The sequence below is a fragment of the Lynx canadensis genome, chromosome B3, assembly GCF_007474595.2.
Source record: "Lynx canadensis isolate LIC74 chromosome B3, mLynCan4.pri.v2, whole genome shotgun sequence".
Taxonomy (NCBI): Eukaryota; Metazoa; Chordata; class Mammalia; order Carnivora; family Felidae; genus Lynx; species Lynx canadensis.
Genome location: NC_044308.2, coordinates 146,646,590 through 146,666,617, shown reverse-complemented (window position 1 = coordinate 146,666,617; position 20,028 = coordinate 146,646,590).

Sequence of the window (20,028 nt, the reverse complement as noted above, 5' to 3'; positions counted from 1 at the left end):
GCTGGTGCATGCTTGCCATATCAGTGCCATAAAAGGTTAGACTCCCTGCAGAGACCAACAAGCAGGCACCAGTCTGGGGGTGCAGGGGTGTGTATTTCCTATTTACCTCCAAAGGAGGTGGACACCGAGAACAGTGTTCCTTGATTAGTGTCGAAGAAGACGCCAGCTGCTTGGTCCACTGTGTTGCAGCCAGCACCATGGTGTTGTCCTTGATTAGCCAGCCCTAGCTAGTGATGGAGGCAAATCTACAAGGAGCATCATGGCACCCAGGGTGGACAACTTGGCCAAGGCAAGCTCCCCCTAGTGGCTGCAATCCTCGCTGCTGTCGCCAATGGCTCCCCACCTGTCAGGTATTGGGTGGGACACCTCAGTGTGGGAGGCCACAGAACACGACTCTGGGAAGAAATAACTTCTACCCCAGATTTTCCCTGTGATGATCCACTACACCTACATGTCCAAGGACCAGCGTGAGAGACAGAAATGGTGACAGGCACTATACCATCATGGAAATGCAAGGCTTCCTAGAATCATTTGTCCAAAGGGAGGGAGACAAGGACATTGATTGGCTTTTGTGGGTCTTCGTCATGGGCTCCGAGCTGTTGCTTACAGCACTTGACATGCTGCAGCTGACTGGATTGGTCCAAGACCGCCAAATTCATCATTCACTGAAAAATTCAAAGTATCCACAGCCTGTTTACAGAGACACCCTAGAGGAGCCTCCAGACTTTTCACTCTATCAAAAGACTGTGACAAGCACACCAAGGCACAGGGCAGGAGACACAGACAAAAAAAAGGGGGGAAGGCTCTGAGGAAGATGCTCCCCAAGCCCCCAGAGCCCACAGAGGTAGGAAGAAAGAAGCTCTGATTCCTGGGACTTGGATTTTTATGGCATGGCAGCACAGGCCCACTGGGAGAGGTCAAGCCCAGGTGACGCCATCCAACTCTAAGATAGACTGGGGACAATTCAAAGAGTGTGGGGTTTTTGTTTTTTGTTTTTGCTTTGTGTCATGCGCCCAAGACCCTTGACCATTTCCAACCTGGAGTAGAGACCCTTGACAACACAATCTAAGGAGTTCTTCATGAAGGACCACTCTGACCTTAAGGCTGTGCCATTACATTCACAGTGGGGGAACAGGACGACATAGGTTCCTGTCCACATGACAAGAACCTGATCTCCAGACCCACTGTGGAGACTTCCGCCGGAGGGGGGCCTGCGTCCACGCCGACCAGAGCTGGTTTGGTCAGGACCCGCTGTGGAGGATTCAAGAGGACTAGGGCCCACCTCCAAACCCAGAAGATCCTGGTCTCCACAGGACCCCCTGCGGAGGATTCGGGAGGACTAGGGCCTGTGTCCATGCTGACAAGAACCGGCTCATCAGGACTCGCTGTGGGGGATTCCGGAGGACGAAGTCCCAGGTCCAAACCAACAAGAACCCAGTCTCTACAGGACCCGCTGTGGAGTCTTGGGGTGGACTAGGGCCCACGTCCGAACCGACAAGAACCCGGTCTCCTCAGGACCCGCTGTGGAGACTTCGGAGAGACGAGGGCCCGTGTCCACACTGACAAGAACCCGGTTTCATCAGGACCCGCTGTGGAGGATTCAGAAGGACCTGGGCCTGCGTCCACACAGACAAGGACCCGGTCTCCTCAGGACCCACTGTAGAGGATTCAGGGGGATGGGGCCTCGCGTCCACACTGACAAGAACCCAGACTCCACAGGACCGTTGAGGAGGATTCGGGAAGACGAGGGCCCGTGTCCCAACTGACAAGAACCCGATTTCGTCAGGACCCGCTGTGGAGGATTTGAGAGGACCTGGGCCTGCGTCCACACAGACAAGAACCCGGTCTCCTCAGGACCCGCTGTGGAGGATTCAGGGGCACGTGGCCCCGCGTCCACACGGACAAGAACCCGGTCTCCTCAGGACCCGCTGTGGAGACTTCGGGTGGACGAGTGCCCACGTCCACACTGAGAAGAACCCGGTCTCCTCAGGACCCGCTGTGGAGGATTCAGGGGGACGTGGCCCCGCGTCCACACGGACAAGAACCCAGGCTCCTCAGGACCCGCTGTGGAGGATTCAGGGGGACGTGGCCCCGCGTCCACACGGACAAGAACCCGGTCTCCTCAGGACCCGCTGTGGAGACTTCGGGTGGACGAGTGCCCACGTCCACACTGAGAAGAACCCGGTCTCCTCAGGACCCGCTGTGGAGGATTCAGTGGGACGTGGCCCCCCGTCCACACGGACAAGAATCGGTTTCTTCAGGACCCGCTGTGGAGACGTCGGGTGGACGAGTGCCCACGTCCACGCGGACAAGAACTCGGTCTCCTCAGGACCCACTGTGGAGGATTCATGGGGACGTGGCCCCGCGTCCACACGGACAAGAACCCGGTCTCCTCATGACCCATTGTGGAGGATTCAGGGAGACGTGGCCCCGCGTCCACACGGACAAGAATCGGTCTCCTCAGGACCCACTGTGGAGGATTCATGGGGACGTGGCCCCGCGTCCACACGGACAAGAACCCGGTCTCCTCAGGACCCATTGTGGAGGATTCAGGGAGACGTGGCCCCGCGTCCACACGGACAAGAATCGGTCTCCTCAGGACCCGCTGTGGAGGATTCAGGGGGACGTGGCCCTGCCTCCACACTGGGGGACGTGGCCCTGTGTCCATACGGACAAGAACCCGGTTCTTCAGGTCCCGCCAAGGGAGGAGCAGGTGAGGACAAAGCCAGGCCCCGGGAAGAGCAGCTTCCGAAACCCGGAGGCTGAGGGGGGCGCTGTTCCCCAGACCCTGGGGGGAAAGGACCCTGCGCGGCGTCGTGCGCGGCGACACTGTGTCCCCCGCGGGGCTTACCTCACCGGCGCCAGGCGGCGGGGCCGCGCGGCCGTGTTCCTGCTCCGCGCCCACTCGGTTCCCGCCGCTTCCTCGTGCGGTTCGCGGTCCGGGAGCGGGGTCCCCTGGCGGAGCTTGCACTCCCGCCGCTCTGGCCTCGCGGGTCCCTTCAGCCTCCGCGCGGGGCGGGGTGTCCCTCCCGAGTCTGCGACGGCGCCGTGGGGAGTTCGGTGCGACACCCCGGAGCTGCAGGTCGCTCCGGGCAGGACACACGTGCTCACGGGGTCGGTTCCTCCGCGGCCAGGAGCACAGAGCAGCTCTCCGCCCCCGGGCGTCTTCCTCCGTTTCTGTCCCCAGTGCCCTGTCCTGGGACAGCAGGCCTGCCACCTCCTTGCTTACATTTCCTCTGGGGCACGTCGTTCCTTCTGCTGCGGTTGGAAATGGCACAGTCTCTTCCTTTCTCTTTCCGACGGGTCGTCAGGAGCCTGCAGACGTGCACGTGGTGTGTGTATGCTGATCTCCGATCCCGCGAGTGTCCTCGTTTCTCCTTCCGTTGCCCTTGGAAATCACGCCACCAGTTACGTTACCAGCAAAAGCGGGTTTATTCAGGAGTAGCGGAGAATTGCCATCCGGGCCCAGCAAGCTGTGGCAAAACCGCGGCCGGGTGGGGAGCGCACGGAGAGGAACGCTGTTTCGCGGAGAAGAGGAAGTTGGGAGGCTGGTTTTGAAGCGAGTTCCGCAGGAGGAAAGCAGGGCTGCAGGGCGAGCAGGCGCCTCCCGGGCCCGGCTGCAGGCGCGGTGGGTTTCCTGTAGGGGCCGCAGGGCACAGCTTCCCCTGGTGGGGCCTGAGCCTGGGGCTTCTCTCTGCGGAGGGTTCTAATCCTGGGTCTGTAGCGGTGGGTTGTTCCTGAGCCTGACCCTGGGTGCTGGGCTCCGCCTTCCAGCCTCCCCTCCCCGCCTCCCGAGTCCACTTCGGTGAGATGTCCCTTCATTGTTTTTCGCAGTTCTAACAGCTTATTAGTGGCGTCTTCTGGACAACCGAAATTCCAAATCCCACTGCTTCCGCTGCACCCAATCACGTGGCCACCAATAGAACCCTCCCACGTGCCTCTGGCTCACGTGCTGCCTCCTGCAGGGCCCGTGGCCTCTCTGCCTGGGTGAGCTGGGTCTGGGCGTGGGCCTACGTCACAGCGTTTGACCCCTCTCTTGCTTCTGTCATGTGGGGCTGACACTGTTGTTTGGAGGAGACCTTTCTCTGTGACGTCAGACGTGCAGTGAACGTGTCACAGCAGCGCAAATACACTTTACCTGGACGTTCGTTTCTTTGCCGCGTTTGCCACTTCACACGAGATAATTTGGTGCGTTTTAACCCAAACGGGGACGCCCTCCCGAGAAACCACCACAGAACCCCAAATGAGGAAATCCCTGCGTTTCCACATTAGAACCCAGACCACAGGCCCACTTCAAGTGTCCCCACCTGCCCCACTGTGAAATGTCTTTTCCCATTCTGATCTGGTTTCTTTTGGGGAAGTGCTCCTGAGACTTTCCCCTATCTGTGTAACCTGGGGGGATTTAAAGAGCAAGGTGGTTCCTGGGGCGCCTGGGGTCTCAGTCTGCTAAACGCCGAGTTCACATCAGGTCATGATCTCGAAGTTGATGGGTTCGAGCACCTGCTTCTGGCTGTGTGGCAACAGCTCAGAGCCTACAGATTGCTTGAGATTCTGTGTCTTCCTCTTGATAACCCCTCCCGCTATCATGACCTGTCTTTGTCTCTCTTTTTCAACAATAAATAATAAATGTTAAAAAAAAAAAGAGCAAGAATCTTCCTGAGTGGCCTTTTCTGGATGGCTTCTGTCACTGAGGATGTTTTCTGCATTCACCCATGTTGTGACGTGTATCAGTCCTTCCTTTTTAATTCTGATTAAATGTACGTAACATAACATTTACCACATAAGTCACTTTAAGCATACAGTTGTCTGGCATTAACTGCATTCACACTGTTGTACATCCATCTCCAGAACGTTGTCATGTTCCCCTAGGGAAACTCTATTAAACCCTAAATCCCAATTCCCCTTTCCCCTCGGCCCCTACAGCCACATTCTACTTGGTGTCTCTGAGTATGACTTTTCTGGACACCTCACTTAAGTGGAACCATACTGTATTTTCCTTCTGTCACTGGCTCATTTCACTCAGCATAATGACTGCCAAGTTCAGACAGTGTGCTAGTGTGTGTCAACACTCTCTTCCTTTTTAAGGCTGAATCATATTCCATTGTGTATATACTACATTTTGTTTATTTTTTTTATATGAAGTTTATTGACAAATTGGTTTCCATACAACACCCAGTGCTCATCCCAAAAGGTGCCCTCCTCAATACCCATCATCCACCCGCCGCTCCCTCCCACCCCCCATCAACCCTCAGTTTGTTCTCAGTTTTTAACAGTCTCTTATGCTTTGGCTCTCTCCCACTCTAACGTCCTTTTTTTTTTTTTTTTTACCTTCCCCTCCCCCATGGGTTCCTGTTAAGTTTCTCAGGATCCACATAAGAGTGAAACCATATGGTATCTGTCTTTCTCTGTATGGCTTATTTCACTTAGCATCACACTCTCCAGTTCCATCCACGTTGCTACAAAAGGCCATATTTCATTTTTTCTCACTGCCACGTAGTATTCCATTGTGTATATAAACCACAATTTCTTTATCCATTCATCAGTTGATGGACATTTAGGCTCTTTCCATAATTTGGCTATTGTTGAGAGTGCTGCTATGAACATTGGGGTACAAGTGCCCCTATGCATCAGTACTCCTGTATCCCTTGGGTAGATTCCTAGCAGTGCTATTGCTGGGTCATAGGGTAGGTCTATTTTTAATTTTCTGAGGAACCTCCACACTGCTTTCCAGAGCGGCTGCACCAATTTGCATTCCCACCAACAGTGCAAGAGGGTTCCCGTTTCTCCACATCCTCTCCAGCATCTATAGTCTCCTGATTTGTTCATTTTGGCCACTCTGACTGGCGTGAGGTGATACCTGAGTGTGGTTTTGATTTGTATTTCCCTGATAAGGAGCGACGCTGAACATCTTTTCATGTGCCTGTTGGCCATCTGGATGTCTTCTTTAGAGAAGTGTCTATTCATGTTTTCTGCCCATTTCTTCACTGGGTTATTTGTTTTTCGGGTGTGGAGTTTGGTGAGCTCTTTATAGATTTTAGATACTAGCCCTTTGTCCGATATGTCATTTGCAAATATCTTTTCCCATTCCGTTGGTTGCCTTTTAGTTTTGTTGGTTGTTTCCTTTGCTGTGCAGAAGCTTTTTATCTTCATAAGGTCCCAGTAATTCACTTTTGCTTTTAATTCCCTTGCCTTTGGGGATGTGTCGAGTAAGAGATTGCTACGGCTGAGGTCAGAGAGGTCTTTTCCTGCTTTCTCCTCTAAGGTTCTGATGGTTTCCTGTCTCACATTTAGGTCCTTTATCCATTTTGAGTTTATTTTTGTAAATGGTGTGAGAAAGTGGTCTAGTTTCAACCTTCTGCATGTTGCTGTCCAGTTCTCCCAGCACCATTTGTTAAAGAGGCTGTCTTTTTTCCATTGGATGTTCTTTCCTGCTTTGTCAAAGATGAGTTGGCCATATGTTTGTGGGTCTAGTTCTGGGGTTTCTATTCTATTCCATTGGTCTGTGTGTCTGTTTTTGTGCCAATACCATGCTGTCTTGATGATGACAGCTTTGTAGTAGAGGCTGAAGTCTGGGATTGTGATGCCTCCTGCTTTGGTCTTCTTCTTCAAAATTCCTTTGGCTATTCGGGGCCTTTTGTGGTTCCATATGAATTTTAGGATTGCTTGTTCTAGTTTCGAGAAGAATGCTGGTGCAATTTTGATTGGGATTGCATTGAATGTGTAGATAGCTTTGGGTAGTATTGACATTTTGACAATATTTATTTTTCCAATCCATGAGCAGGGAATGTCTTTCCATTTCTTTAAATCTTCTTCAATTTCCTTCATAAGCTTTCTATAGTTTTCAGCATACAGATCCTTTACATCTTTGGTTAGATTTATTCCTAGGTATTTTATGCTTCTTGGTGCAATTGTGAATGGGATCATTTTCTTTATTTGTCTTTCTGTTGCTTCATTGTTAGTGTATAAGAATGCAACTGATTTCTGTACATTGATTTTGTATCCTGCAACTTTGCTGAATTCATGTATCAGTTCTAGCAGACTTTTGGTGGAGTCTATCGGATTTTCCATGTATAATATCATGTCGTCTGCAAAAAGCGAAAGCTTGACTTCATCTTTGCCAATTTTGATGCCTTTGATTTCCTTTTGTTGTCTGATTGCTGATGCTAGAACTTCCAGCACTATGTTAAACAACAGCGGTGAGAGTGGGCATCCCTGTCGTGTTCCTGATCTCAGGGAAAAAGCTCTCAGTTTTTCCCCGTTGAGGATGATGTTAGCTGTGGGCTTTTCATAAATGGCTTTTATGATCTTTAAGTATGTTCCTTCTATCCCGACTTTCCCAAGGGCTTTTATTAAGAAAGGGTGCTGGATTTTGTCAAAGGCCTTTTCTGCATCGATTGACAGGATCATATGGTTCTTCTCTTTTTTTTTGTTAATGTGATGTATCACGTTGATTGATTTGCGAATGTTGAACCAGCCCTGCATCCCAGGAATGAATCCCACTTGACCATGGTGAATAATTCTTTTTATATGCTGTTGAATTCGATTTGCTAGTATCTTATTGAGAATTTTTGCATCCATATTCATCAGGGATATTGGCCTGTAGTTCTCTTTTTTTACTGGGTCTCTGTCTGGTTTAGGAATCAAAGTAATACTGGCTTCATAGAATGAGTCTGGAAGTTTTCCTTCCCTTTCTATTTCTTGGAATAGCTTGAGAAGGATAGGTATTATCTCTGCTTTAAACGTCTGGTAGAACTCCCCTGGGAAGCCATCTGGTCCTGGACTCTTATTTGTTGGGAGATTTTTGATAACCGATTCAATTTCTTCGCTGGTTATGGGTCTGTTCAAGCTTTCTATTTCCTCCTGATTGAGTTTTGGAAGAGTGTGGGTGTTCAGGAATTTGTCCATTTCTTCCAGGTTGTCCAATTTGTTGGCATATAATTTTTCATAGTATTCCCTGATAATTGTTTGTATCTCTGAGGGATTGGTTGTAATCATTCCATTTTCATTCATGATTTTATCTATTTGGGTCATCTCCCTTTTCTTTTTGAGAAGCCTGGCTAGAGGTTTGTCAATTTTGTTTATTTTTTCAAAAAACCAACTCTTGGTTTCGTTGATCTGCTCTACAGTTTTTTTAGATTCTATATTGTTTATTTCTGCTCTGATCTTTATTATTTCTCTTCTTCTGCTGGGTTTAGGCTGCCTTTGCTGTTCTGCTTCTAGTTCCTTTAGGTGTGCTGTTAGATTTTGTATTTGGGACATTTTGTTTATTTACTCACCTGTGAATAGTTACTTGGGTTGCTTCCATCTTTTGGCTGTTGTGAAGAAGCTGCTATGAATACGGGAACATGAATACCTGCTCATGGCTTTGCTTTAAATTTCCAGATGTAAGTGCAGATGTGGAGTTCTGTGATAGCTTTCTGAGAAACCAGTATTCTCTACAGCCACATTTTACTTTATTTCTTTGGATGACAGAATAATATTCGTGTTTAAGGGTCTGCCCCAGGTTGTTTTTCCATTCACACACCGATAGGCATTTGCATAGTTTCTGCAATTTGGCTATTGTGAACAGTGCTGCTATGTATGTGCACATGCACTTTGTTTAAACAACTGTTTTCTTTTTTTTTTTTTTTTTTCTTTTTTTGAAATTTATTGACAAATTGGTTTCCATACAACACCCAGTGCTCATCCCAAAAGGTGCCCTCCTCAATACCCATCACCCACCCTCCCCTCCCTCCCACCCCCCATCAACCCTCAGTTTGTTCTCAGTTTTTAACAGTCTCTTATGCTTTGGCTCTCTCCCACTCTAACCTCTTTTTTTTTTTTTTTTCTCCTTCCCCTCCCCCATGGGTTCCTGTTAAGTTTCTCAGGATCCACACAAGAGTGAAACCATATGGTATCTGTCTTTCTCTGTATGGCTTATTTCACTTAGCATCACACTCTCCAGTTCCATCCACGTTGCTACAAAAGGCCATATTTCATTTTTTCTCACTGCCACGTAGTATTCCATTGTGTATATAAACCACAATTTCTTTATCCATTCATCAGTTGATGGACATTTAGGCTCTTTCCATAATTTGGCTATTGTTGAGAGTGCTGCTATGAACATTGGGGTACAAGTGCCCCTATGCATCAGTACTCCTGTATCCCTTGGGTAGATTCCTAGCAGTGCTATTGCTGGGTCATAGGGTAGGTCTATTTTTAATTTTCTGAGGAACCTCCACACTGCTTTCCAGAGCGGCTGCACCAATTTGCATTCCCACCAACAGTGCAAGAGGGTTCCCGTTTCTCCACATCCTCTCCAGCATCTATAGTCTCCTGATTTGTTCATTTTGGCCACTCTGACTGGCGTGAGGTGATACCTGAGTGTGGTTTTGATTTGTATTTCCCTGATAAGGAGCGACGCTGAACATCTTTTCATGTGCCTGTTGGCCATCTGGATGTCTTCTTTAGAGAAGTGTCTATTCATGTTTTCTGCCCATTTCTTCACTGGGTTATTTGTTTTTCGGGTGTGGAGTTTGGTGAGCTCTTTATAGATTTTAGATACTAGCCCTTTGTCCGATATGTCATTTGCAAATATCTTTTCCCATTCCGTTGGTTGCCTTTTAGTTTTGTTGGTTGTTTCCTTTGCTGTGCAGAAGCTTTTTATCTTCATAAGGTCCCAGTAATTCACTTTTGCTTTTAATTCCCTTGCCTTTGGGGATGTGTCGAGTAAGAGATTGCTACGGCTGAGGTCAGAGAGGTCTTTTCCTGCTTTCTCCTCTAAGGTTCTGATGGTTTCCTGTCTCACATTTAGGTCCTTTATCCATTTTGAGTTTATTTTTGTAAATGGTGTGAGAAAGTGGTCTAGTTTCAACCTTCTGCATGTTGCTGTCCAGTTCTCCCAGCACCATTTGTTAAAGAGGCTGTCTTTTTTCCATTGGATGTTCTTTCCTGCTTTGTCAAAGATGAGTTGGCCATATGTTTGTGGGTCTAGTTCTGGGGTTTCTATTCTATTCCATTGGTCTGTGTGTCTGTTTTTGTGCCAATACCATGCTGTCTTGATGATGACAGCTTTGTAGTAGAGGCTGAAGTCTGGGATTGTGATTCCTCCTGCTTTGGTCTTCTTCTTCAAAATTCCTTTGGCTATTCGGGGCCTTTTGTGGTTCCATATGAATTTTAGGATTGCTTGTTCTAGTTTCGAGAAGAATGCTGGTGCAATTTTGATTGGGATTGCATTGAATGTGTAGATAGCTTTGGGTAGTATTGACATTTTGACAATATTTATTTTTCCAATCCATGAGCAGGGAATGTCTTTCCATTTCTTTAAATCTTCTTCAATTTCCTTCATAAGCTTTCTATAGTTTTCAGCATACAGATCCTTTACATCTTTGGTTAGATTTATTCCTAGGTATTTTATGCTTCTTGGTGCAATTGTGAATGGGATCATTTTCTTTATTTGTCTTTCTGTTGCTTCATTGTTAGTGTATAAGAATGCAACTGATTTCTGTACATTGATTTTGTATCCTGCAACTTTGCTGAATTCATGTATCAGTTCTAGCAGACTTTTGGTGGAGTCTATCGGATTTTCCATGTATAATATCATGTCGTCTGCAAAAAGCGAAAGCTTGACTTCATCTTTGCCAATTTTGATGCCTTTGATTTCCTTTTGTTGTCTGATTGCTGATGCTAGAACTTCCAGCACTATGTTAAACAACAGCGGTGAGAGTGGGCATCCCTGTCGTGTTCCTGATCTCAGGGAAAAAGCTCTCAGTTTTTCCCCGTTGAGGATGATGTTAGCTGTGGGCTTTTCATAAATGGCTTTTATGATCTTTAAGTATGTTCCTTCTATCCCGACTTTCTCAAGGGTTTTTATTAAGAAAGGGTGCTGGATTTTGTCAAAGGCCTTTTCTGCATCGATTGACAGGATCATATGGTTCTTCTCTTTTTTTTTGTTAATGTGATGTATCACGTTGATTGATTTGCGAATGTTGAACCAGCCCTGCATCCCAGGAATGAATCCCACTTGATCATGGTGAATAATTCTTTTTATATGCTGTTGAATTCGATTTGCTAGTATCTTATTGAGAATTTTTGCATCCATATTCATCAGGGATATTGGCCTGTAGTTCTCTTTTTTTACTGGGTCTCTGTCTGGTTTAGGGATCAAAGTAATACTGGCTTCATAGAATGAGTCTGGAAGTTTTCCTTCCCTTTCTATTTCTTGGAATAGCTTGAGAAGGATAGGTATTATCTCTGCTTTAAACGTCTGGTAGAACTCCCCTGGGAAGCCATCTGGTCCTGGACTCTTATTTGTTGGGAGATTTTTGATAACCGATTCAATTTCTTCGCTGGTTATGGGTCTGTTCAAGCTTTCTATTTCCTCCTGATTGAGTTTTGGAAGAGTGTGGGTGTTCAGGAATTTGTCCATTTCTTCCAGGTTGTCCAATTTGTTGGCATATAATTTTTCATAGTATTCCCTGATAATTGTTTGTATCTCTGAGGGATTGGTTGTAATCATTCCATTTTCATTCATGATTTTATCTATTTGGGTCATCTCCCTTTTCTTTTTGAGAAGCCTGGCTAGAGGTTTGTCAATTTTGTTTATTTTTTCAAAAAACCAACTCTTGGTTTCGTTGATCTGCTCTACAGTTTTTTTAGATTCTATATTGTTTATTTCTGCTCTGATCTTTATTATTTCTCTTCTTCTGCTGGGTTTAGGCTGCCTTTGCTGTTCTGCTTCTAGTTCCTTTAGGTGTGCTGTTAGATTTTGTATTTGGGACATTTTGTTTATTTACTCACCTGTGAATAGTTACTTGGGTTGCTTCCATCTTTTGGCTGTTGTGAAGAAGCTGCTATGAATACGGGAACATGAATACCTGCTCATGGCTTTGCTTTAAATTTCCAGATGTAAGTGCAGATGTGGAGTTCTGTGATAGCTTTCTGAGAAACCAGTATTCTCTACAGCCACATTTTACTTTATTTCTTTGGATGACAGAATAATATTCGTGTTTAAGGGTCTGCCCCAGGTTGTTTTTCCATTCACACACCGATAGGCATTTGCATAGTTTCTGCAATTTGGCTATTGTGAACAGTGCTGCTATGTATGTGCACATGCACTTTGTTTAAACAACTGTTTTCTTTTTTTTTTTTTTTTTTTTTTTTTGAAATTTATTGACAAATTGGTTTCCATACAACACCCAGTGCTCATCCCAAAAGGTGCCCTCCTCAATACCCATCACCCACCCTCCCCTCCCTCCCACCCCCCATCAACCCTCAGTTTGTTCTCAGTTTTTAACAGTCTCTTATGCTTTGGCTCTCTCCCACTCTAACCTCTTTTTTTTTTTTTTTTCTCCTTCCCCTCCCCCATGGGTTCCTGTTAAGTTTCTCAGGATCCACACAAGAGTGAAACCATATGGTATCTGTCTTTCTCTGTATGGCTTATTTCACTTAGCATCACACTCTCCAGTTCCATCCACGTTGCTACAAAAGGCCATATTTCATTTTTTCTCACTGCCACGTAGTATTCCATTGTGTATATAAACCACAATTTCTTTATCCATTCATCAGTTGATGGACATTTAGGCTCTTTCCATAATTTGGCTATTGTTGAGAGTGCTGCTATGAACATTGGGGTACAAGTGCCCCTATGCATCAGTACTCCTGTATCCCTTGGGTAGATTCCTAGCAGTGCTATTGCTGGGTCATAGGGTAGGTCTATTTTTAATTTTCTGAGGAACCTCCACACTGCTTTCCAGAGCGGCTGCACCAATTTGCATTCCCACCAACAGTGCAAGAGGGTTCCCGTTTCTCCACATCCTCTCCAGCATCTATAGTCTCCTGATTTGTTCATTTTGGCCACTCTGACTGGCGTGAGGTGATACCTGAGTGTGGTTTTGATTTGTATTTCCCTGATAAGGAGCGACGCTGAACATCTTTTCATGTGCCTGTTGGCCATCTGGATGTCTTCTTTAGAGAAGTGTCTATTCATGTTTTCTGCCCATTTCTTCACTGGGTTATTTGTTTTTCGGGTGTGGAGTTTGGTGAGCTCTTTATAGATTTTAGATACTAGCCCTTTGTCCGATATGTCATTTGCAAATATCTTTTCCCATTCCGTTGGTTGCCTTTTAGTTTTGTTGGTTGTTTCCTTTGCTGTGCAGAAGCTTTTTATCTTCATAAGGTCCCAGTAATTCACTTTTGCTTTTAATTCCCTTGCCTTTGGGGATGTGTCGAGTAAGAGATTGCTACGGCTGAGGTCAGAGAGGTCTTTTCCTGCTTTCTCCTCTAAGGTTCTGATGGTTTCCTGTCTCACATTTAGGTCCTTTATCCATTTTGAGTTTATTTTTGTAAATGGTGTGAGAAAGTGGTCTAGTTTCAACCTTCTGCATGTTGCTGTCCAGTTCTCCCAGCACCATTTGTTAAAGAGGCTGTCTTTTTTCCATTGGATGTTCTTTCCTGCTTTGTCAAAGATGAGTTGGCCATATGTTTGTGGGTCTAGTTCTGGGGTTTCTATTCTATTCCATTGGTCTGTGTGTCTGTTTTTGTGCCAATACCATGCTGTCTTGATGATGACAGCTTTGTAGTAGAGGCTGAAGTCTGGGATTGTGATTCCTCCTGCTTTGGTCTTCTTCTTCAAAATTCCTTTGGCTATTCGGGGCCTTTTGTGGTTCCATATGAATTTTAGGATTGCTTGTTCTAGTTTCGAGAAGAATGCTGGTGCAATTTTGATTGGGATTGCATTGAATGTGTAGATAGCTTTGGGTAGTATTGACATTTTGACAATATTTATTTTTCCAATCCATGAGCAGGGAATGTCTTTCCATTTCTTTAAATCTTCTTCAATTTCCTTCATAAGCTTTCTATAGTTTTCAGCATACAGATCCTTTACATCTTTGGTTAGATTTATTCCTAGGTATTTTATGCTTCTTGGTGCAATTGTGAATGGGATCATTTTCTTTATTTGTCTTTCTGTTGCTTCATTGTTAGTGTATAAGAATGCAACTGATTTCTGTACATTGATTTTGTATCCTGCAACTTTGCTGAATTCATGTATCAGTTCTAGCAGACTTTTGGTGGAGTCTATCGGATTTTCCATGTATAATATCATGTCGTCTGCAAAAAGCGAAAGCTTGACTTCATCTTTGCCAATTTTGATGCCTTTGATTTCCTTTTGTTGTCTGATTGCTGATGCTAGAACTTCCAGCACTATGTTAAACAACAGCGGTGAGAGTGGGCATCCCTGTCGTGTTCCTGATCTCAGGGAAAAAGCTCTCAGTTTTTCCCCGTTGAGGATGATGTTAGCTGTGGGCTTTTCATAAATGGCTTTTATGATCTTTAAGTATGTTCCTTCTATCCCGACTTTCTCAAGGGTTTTTATTAAGAAAGGGTGCTGGATTTTGTCAAAGGCCTTTTCTGCATCGATTGACAGGATCATATGGTTCTTCTCTTTTTTTTTGTTAATGTGATGTATCACGTTGATTGATTTGCGAATGTTGAACCAGCCCTGCATCCCAGGAATGAATCCCACTTGATCATGGTGAATAATTCTTTTTATATGCTGTTGAATTCGATTTGCTAGTATCTTATTGAGAATTTTTGCATCCATATTCATCAGGGATATTGGCCTGTAGTTCTCTTTTTTTACTGGGTCTCTGTCTGGTTTAGGGATCAAAGTAATACTGGCTTCATAGAATGAGTCTGGAAGTTTTCCTTCCCTTTCTATTTCTTGGAATAGCTTGAGAAGGATAGGTATTATCTCTGCTTTAAACGTCTGGTAGAACTCCCCTGGGAAGCCATCTGGTCCTGGACTCTTATTTGTTGGGAGATTTTTGATAACCGATTCAATTTCTTCGCTGGTTATGGGTCTGTTCAAGCTTTCTATTTCCTCCTGATTGAGTTTTGGAAGAGTGTGGGTGTTCAGGAATTTGTCCATTTCTTCCAGGTTGTCCAATTTGTTGGCATATAATTTTTCATAGTATTCCCTGATAATTGTTTGTATCTCTGAGGGATTGGTTGTAATCATTCCATTTTCATTCATGATTTTATCTATTTGGGTCATCTCCCTTTTCTTTTTGAGAAGCCTGGCTAGAGGTTTGTCAATTTTGTTTATTTTTTCAAAAAACCAACTCTTGGTTTCGTTGATCTGCTCTACAGTTTTTTTAGATTCTATATTGTTTATTTCTGCTCTGATCTTTATTATTTCTCTTCTTCTGCTGGGTTTAGGCTGCCTTTGCTGTTCTGCTTCTAGTTCCTTTAGGTGTGCTGTTAGATTTTGTATTTGGGACATTTTGTTTATTTACTCACCTGTGAATTGTTACTTGGGTTGCTTCCATCTTTTGGCTGTTGTGAAGAAGCTGCTATGAATACGGGAACATGAATACCTGCTCATGGCTTTGCTTTAAATTTCCAGATGTAAGTGCAGATGTGGAGTTCTGTGATAGCTTTCTGAGAAACCAGTATTCTCTACAGCCACATTTTACTTTATTTCTTTGGATGACAGAATAATATTCGTGTTTAAGGGTCTGCCCCAGGTTGTTTTTCCATTCACACACCGATAGGCATTTGCATAGTTTCTGCAATTTGGCTATTGTGAACAGTGCTGCTATGTATGTGCACATGCACTTTGTTTAAACAACTGTTTTCAATTCTTTGAGATATACATCTAGGAGTAGTATTGTGGGGCCATATGGTAATTCTATGATTTTATCTTTTTTTGGGGGGGGGGATTGCCAAACTATTTTACACATAGTCTCCACCATTTTACATTTCCACAAGCAAGGTTGAAGGGTTCCAAATCCTCAACATCTTTACCAACATTTGTTATTTTGTAGTTGTATTGATTAGAGCATTTTTAGTGCGTGTAAAAGGGTATCTCACTGTGGTTTAAATCTTCATTTCCATAAGGACTGTTGATGTTTAATATCTTTTCAAGTGGAATTCACCATTTGTATGATTGCACTGGGGAAAGATATATCCAAATCCTTTGTCCATATTAAAAATTGGGTTGTCTTTTTGTTGATGAGTTGTAAAAACTCTTTATACATTCTGCATAACAGGCTCTTACCAGGAAAGTAGTGTGCAAATATTGTCTTCCATTAGGCTTTGTCTTTTCACTTTGGGGATAGCACCTTCTGGTGTACAAAGGTTTCTAATGTTGAGAAAACTAAATTTATCTACTTTTTCTTTCCTTGCTTGTGCTTTGGTGTCATCTCTAACAGCATTGCTAAACCCAATGGTCATGAAGATTTATCTCGATATATTGCTTCCAGAGGTCATAATTTTACATTTAAACTGTTGATCCATTTTGATTTGATGTTTGTATATGGTGTGAGGTATGGACTCAATTTCATTCCTCTGCACATGGATAGCCAGCTGTCTAGCACCCTTTACTAAAAAGACCATTTGTTCCCCAATGTCATGTTGTCTGCTCTTGTCAAAATTCAGTTGACCAAAGATGAAGGGGATTATTTCTGCGTTCTCCATTAAATCTCACTGACCTGTACGTATCTTTATTTTTGTAATGTTTATTTATTTTTGAGACAGAGAACACGCGAGGCCCAGAGAGAAAGGGAGAGATAGGAAACTGATTGGTGTGCAAAGGAAAGGGTTTGGATAGACCTGAGAATGATACATTTCTTTGACCTGTGGTTACTCAGTTGTCCTGTAAATTGATTATGTTCATCTAAACTCATAGAATCTTATAATAAACATGGTCATTTGCCATATTGAAGTTACTTCTGTAAATATCTCATTACTTTGATTATTAGATAAATTTTATAAAATTATTTCTGTAAATACTTATGTCTTCACACTCTGTATTGTGTTCCTTCTTAGCTTGGTGGTTGTCTTATGACCATATAGAGTAGATAGATTGGATGGACCAGTTGTGTAGGGGGGACAGATTTAGTTCCGTTCATGAATGTGACAGTTTCTAATGCAAGACTGTGGGGTCAAGGGGCTGAGATGGGGTGCAAAATAATAACATCATGGGAATGAACTCAAGGCTATTGTGGAGAGAGTCTGTCATGTTTTACCTATACGGTTCTTTTCTCAATGCGAATTATTATTAGGAGACCTGCCAACCTAACAAACTGTTGTTAAATCCACAGGAAATGAATGGAAGAGTCCACAAGGAGGCTGGCAGGTGGTGGATGCAGGGAGGGAGCCTGGTGGGCAGAAGTCTGGTGGTTGATCAAGGGCCTGGAAGGAGCTGTAAATGTTAGGCCAGAGGGACGATGGTCCAGATCCAGGACAGAGCTCTTGTCCTTGCACATCCCAGGGCTCAGGACATCCTGGGAAGGGACACCCTGGGAACAAATGGGATTGGAAGCCAAAGCCCCAGAGGGAGGAGGAATCTACAAGGAGGCATGTGCTACCCTATGTGGAAGCTGTATTCAGAAAATATTGAAGTCATAATTATTTCTTTTGTATATCTAAAGTTGGTGTCAAATATTCTTTTCCGTATGAAATTATGGTCTTTTAAAAAATATTGCCAATAGTGGGTAATTTCATTCAAATACATTCATAATGATGTGAATCCTCTATAATGACTTTAATATAACATAAAATTATCTATTATCTATCATCTATCTACCCTCTATCATCCATCACCTATCCACTTGTCATCTATCTAGTATCTAGCATTCAGATCTCTATTTGAAGTCTATTCAGCTAACTCAGCATTTATCCTCTTGGCACATGCCTTCAGGACTATGAACACATTTTCTACAATTTCTTTAGGCTCCGGATGTTTAGATTCCAATGATGTCCAGGTCAGCCAATCCATTGTCATTAATGTGGTTGTTTTAGTGCCATTAACTTCTTACCTCAGATACTGATGGTCTCTGTCCATATCAGTGAAGAGTCCCGCACTTTTCTGTGATTTCTGTGCCTCCTCCCTGAGTTAACAGCCCCTTGTGTTGGATGGGGATTTCTCAGGAGATGGAGACACCAGCCATGCATGGGAATCATATCTGCAGGAGACAGAAAGGTGTCCATGTCTTGGTGTCTGTGCACTTAAAGATGTCGGCACTGCTTCCAAGCTTTGCAGATGACTAAGGAAGCAAACCCCATCAGCAGAGAACCATCAAGATCAGAAGTCTCCAGGTGTGCTCAAGCTCTGCAGGTACTTGTCAGGTGAGGTTAATACATCAGTGTGGAAACTAAAAGAAATATGGTCCTGGGAACAAGTGTCCTTTGCTTGTTATATTTACACCAGACTGGACATCAATATAGATTTTTCCTATGCAGTTATGTGTGGAATGACTGTTAAAATTGAATGTATTTAAAGACTTGATTTGGAAAGGTTTCTGGAGAAAATATGGATCCCTTCAAATATCTTTCGGACAGATAGAGTATAGTGAATTGAGATCCACTCATTTGTTCACTATCTGATCAGAAATGTGAAGCCATCACTTGACCTGCCTCCAACACAATTCATAGACTAAGTGTTGCCTTGACCGAGGACCAACAAGCCTGCGGATCCAAAAGGAGATGCCCACAGGTGGACCTGGAAGGACCAGGGGAGCCTGACTCAATTTTTGTCCACTTATAAGGACATGCTCCCTCCCACACAGGCAAACTTCTCAAGATCTAGAGTAAACTCCAATCTCAGGGTGTGGGAGCCCACAGCTCTCTCCTCAGACAGGGCTGAAGTCCCTGAGGAAGTCAGAACTGTATTCGAGAAACAGAAGAGACTGTAGGGCCTTCCTTGTGCCTGGTGAGAGGTCCCAAAGGTGAGGGTTTCAGATGTCAGATGTGGGATGATGGGAATGGTTGTGACTGCTGGTGACTGGCCCAGGCTGAGTCTCCTTGTCCCCAGGGGTCCAGTCCCAGGTGCAGCTGCAGGGGTTGTGCCCAACTGGTGAGTGCCTTGCACACTCTGCTCCTCACTAGCAGCATCTTGGGGTTCTCCATCTCAACCAGTAATTTCTGGTGGAATTGGATCCACCGACCCCAGCAGTGTGGATGCAGTGGATGGTTCGCATACTATCCTATATTCTATATCACATACTAGGGTCCATACCACAAGAGCCACATGTCCATCAGTTAGGCAGTTTGTTAGGCAAGAGGAAGAGGGATAAAGCAGGTGTTGGCCACACCATTTGAGGTTCCCCCAGGATTAACAGCCACACAATCAGAACCGCCTCTAAGGGTGAACAGGATAAGATAGGCCTAGCCACAGAGCTGGCTCAAACACCACAAAAGGACTTCTGAGAGCTGAGCATCGGTCCCAAAATTGCGATTTGCCCTTAGGTTACCTAAAAGTCACAAGGGGGCATTCAGGACAGCAGGGTAACTGAGATCTCCTGGGGTGCTCAGGTTACCAGGGGGAGCTGAGGACACCAGGGTCGCTCAGTTCTGCATGGAGCACTCAGACCTCCAGGGGGATGCTCAGGTCTCCATGGGGCATTGAGGTCACTAGTTGCCACTCCGTTCACCTGGGGGCACTCAGGCCATCAGGAACACACAGGACACCAGGAGCCACGTAGGGAACCTGGGGGTTCACAGGTCTCCAGGGGGCACCCAAGATCTCAGAATTCATATCCAGAACCAGTGTTTCAGGGTCAGGTTTCCTGTGAAGCATCTTTCTCATCATGCCCTGCAAGCTTCATCCTGACCAGTAAACAGCACACACTGTTTCCTAAACCATTTACAAACACAGATGTCTTCTAACATTTAGAGTGAACAGTCATATAGTAGTGCCGACCTTGACAGAGACCAAGCTTGGGGATAAATCAACTCATATACAGACCTGTGCCTCACAAGTACATGGGCCACCATTTATTTTTTTTTAATTTTTTTTTCAACGTTTATTTATTTTTGGGACAGAGAGAGACAGAGCATGAACGGGGGAGGGGCAGAGAGAGAGGGAGATACAGAATCAGAAACAGGCTCCAGGCTCTGAGCCATCAGCCCAGAGCCTGACGCGGGGCTCGAACTCCCTTAAACGACTGTGCCACCCAGGCGCCCCTGGACCTCCATTTAAAATAGATGTAAGTGATTTTCAAACAGAGCAGACTGACTCATTCAAGTGATCTAAATTTAATATAT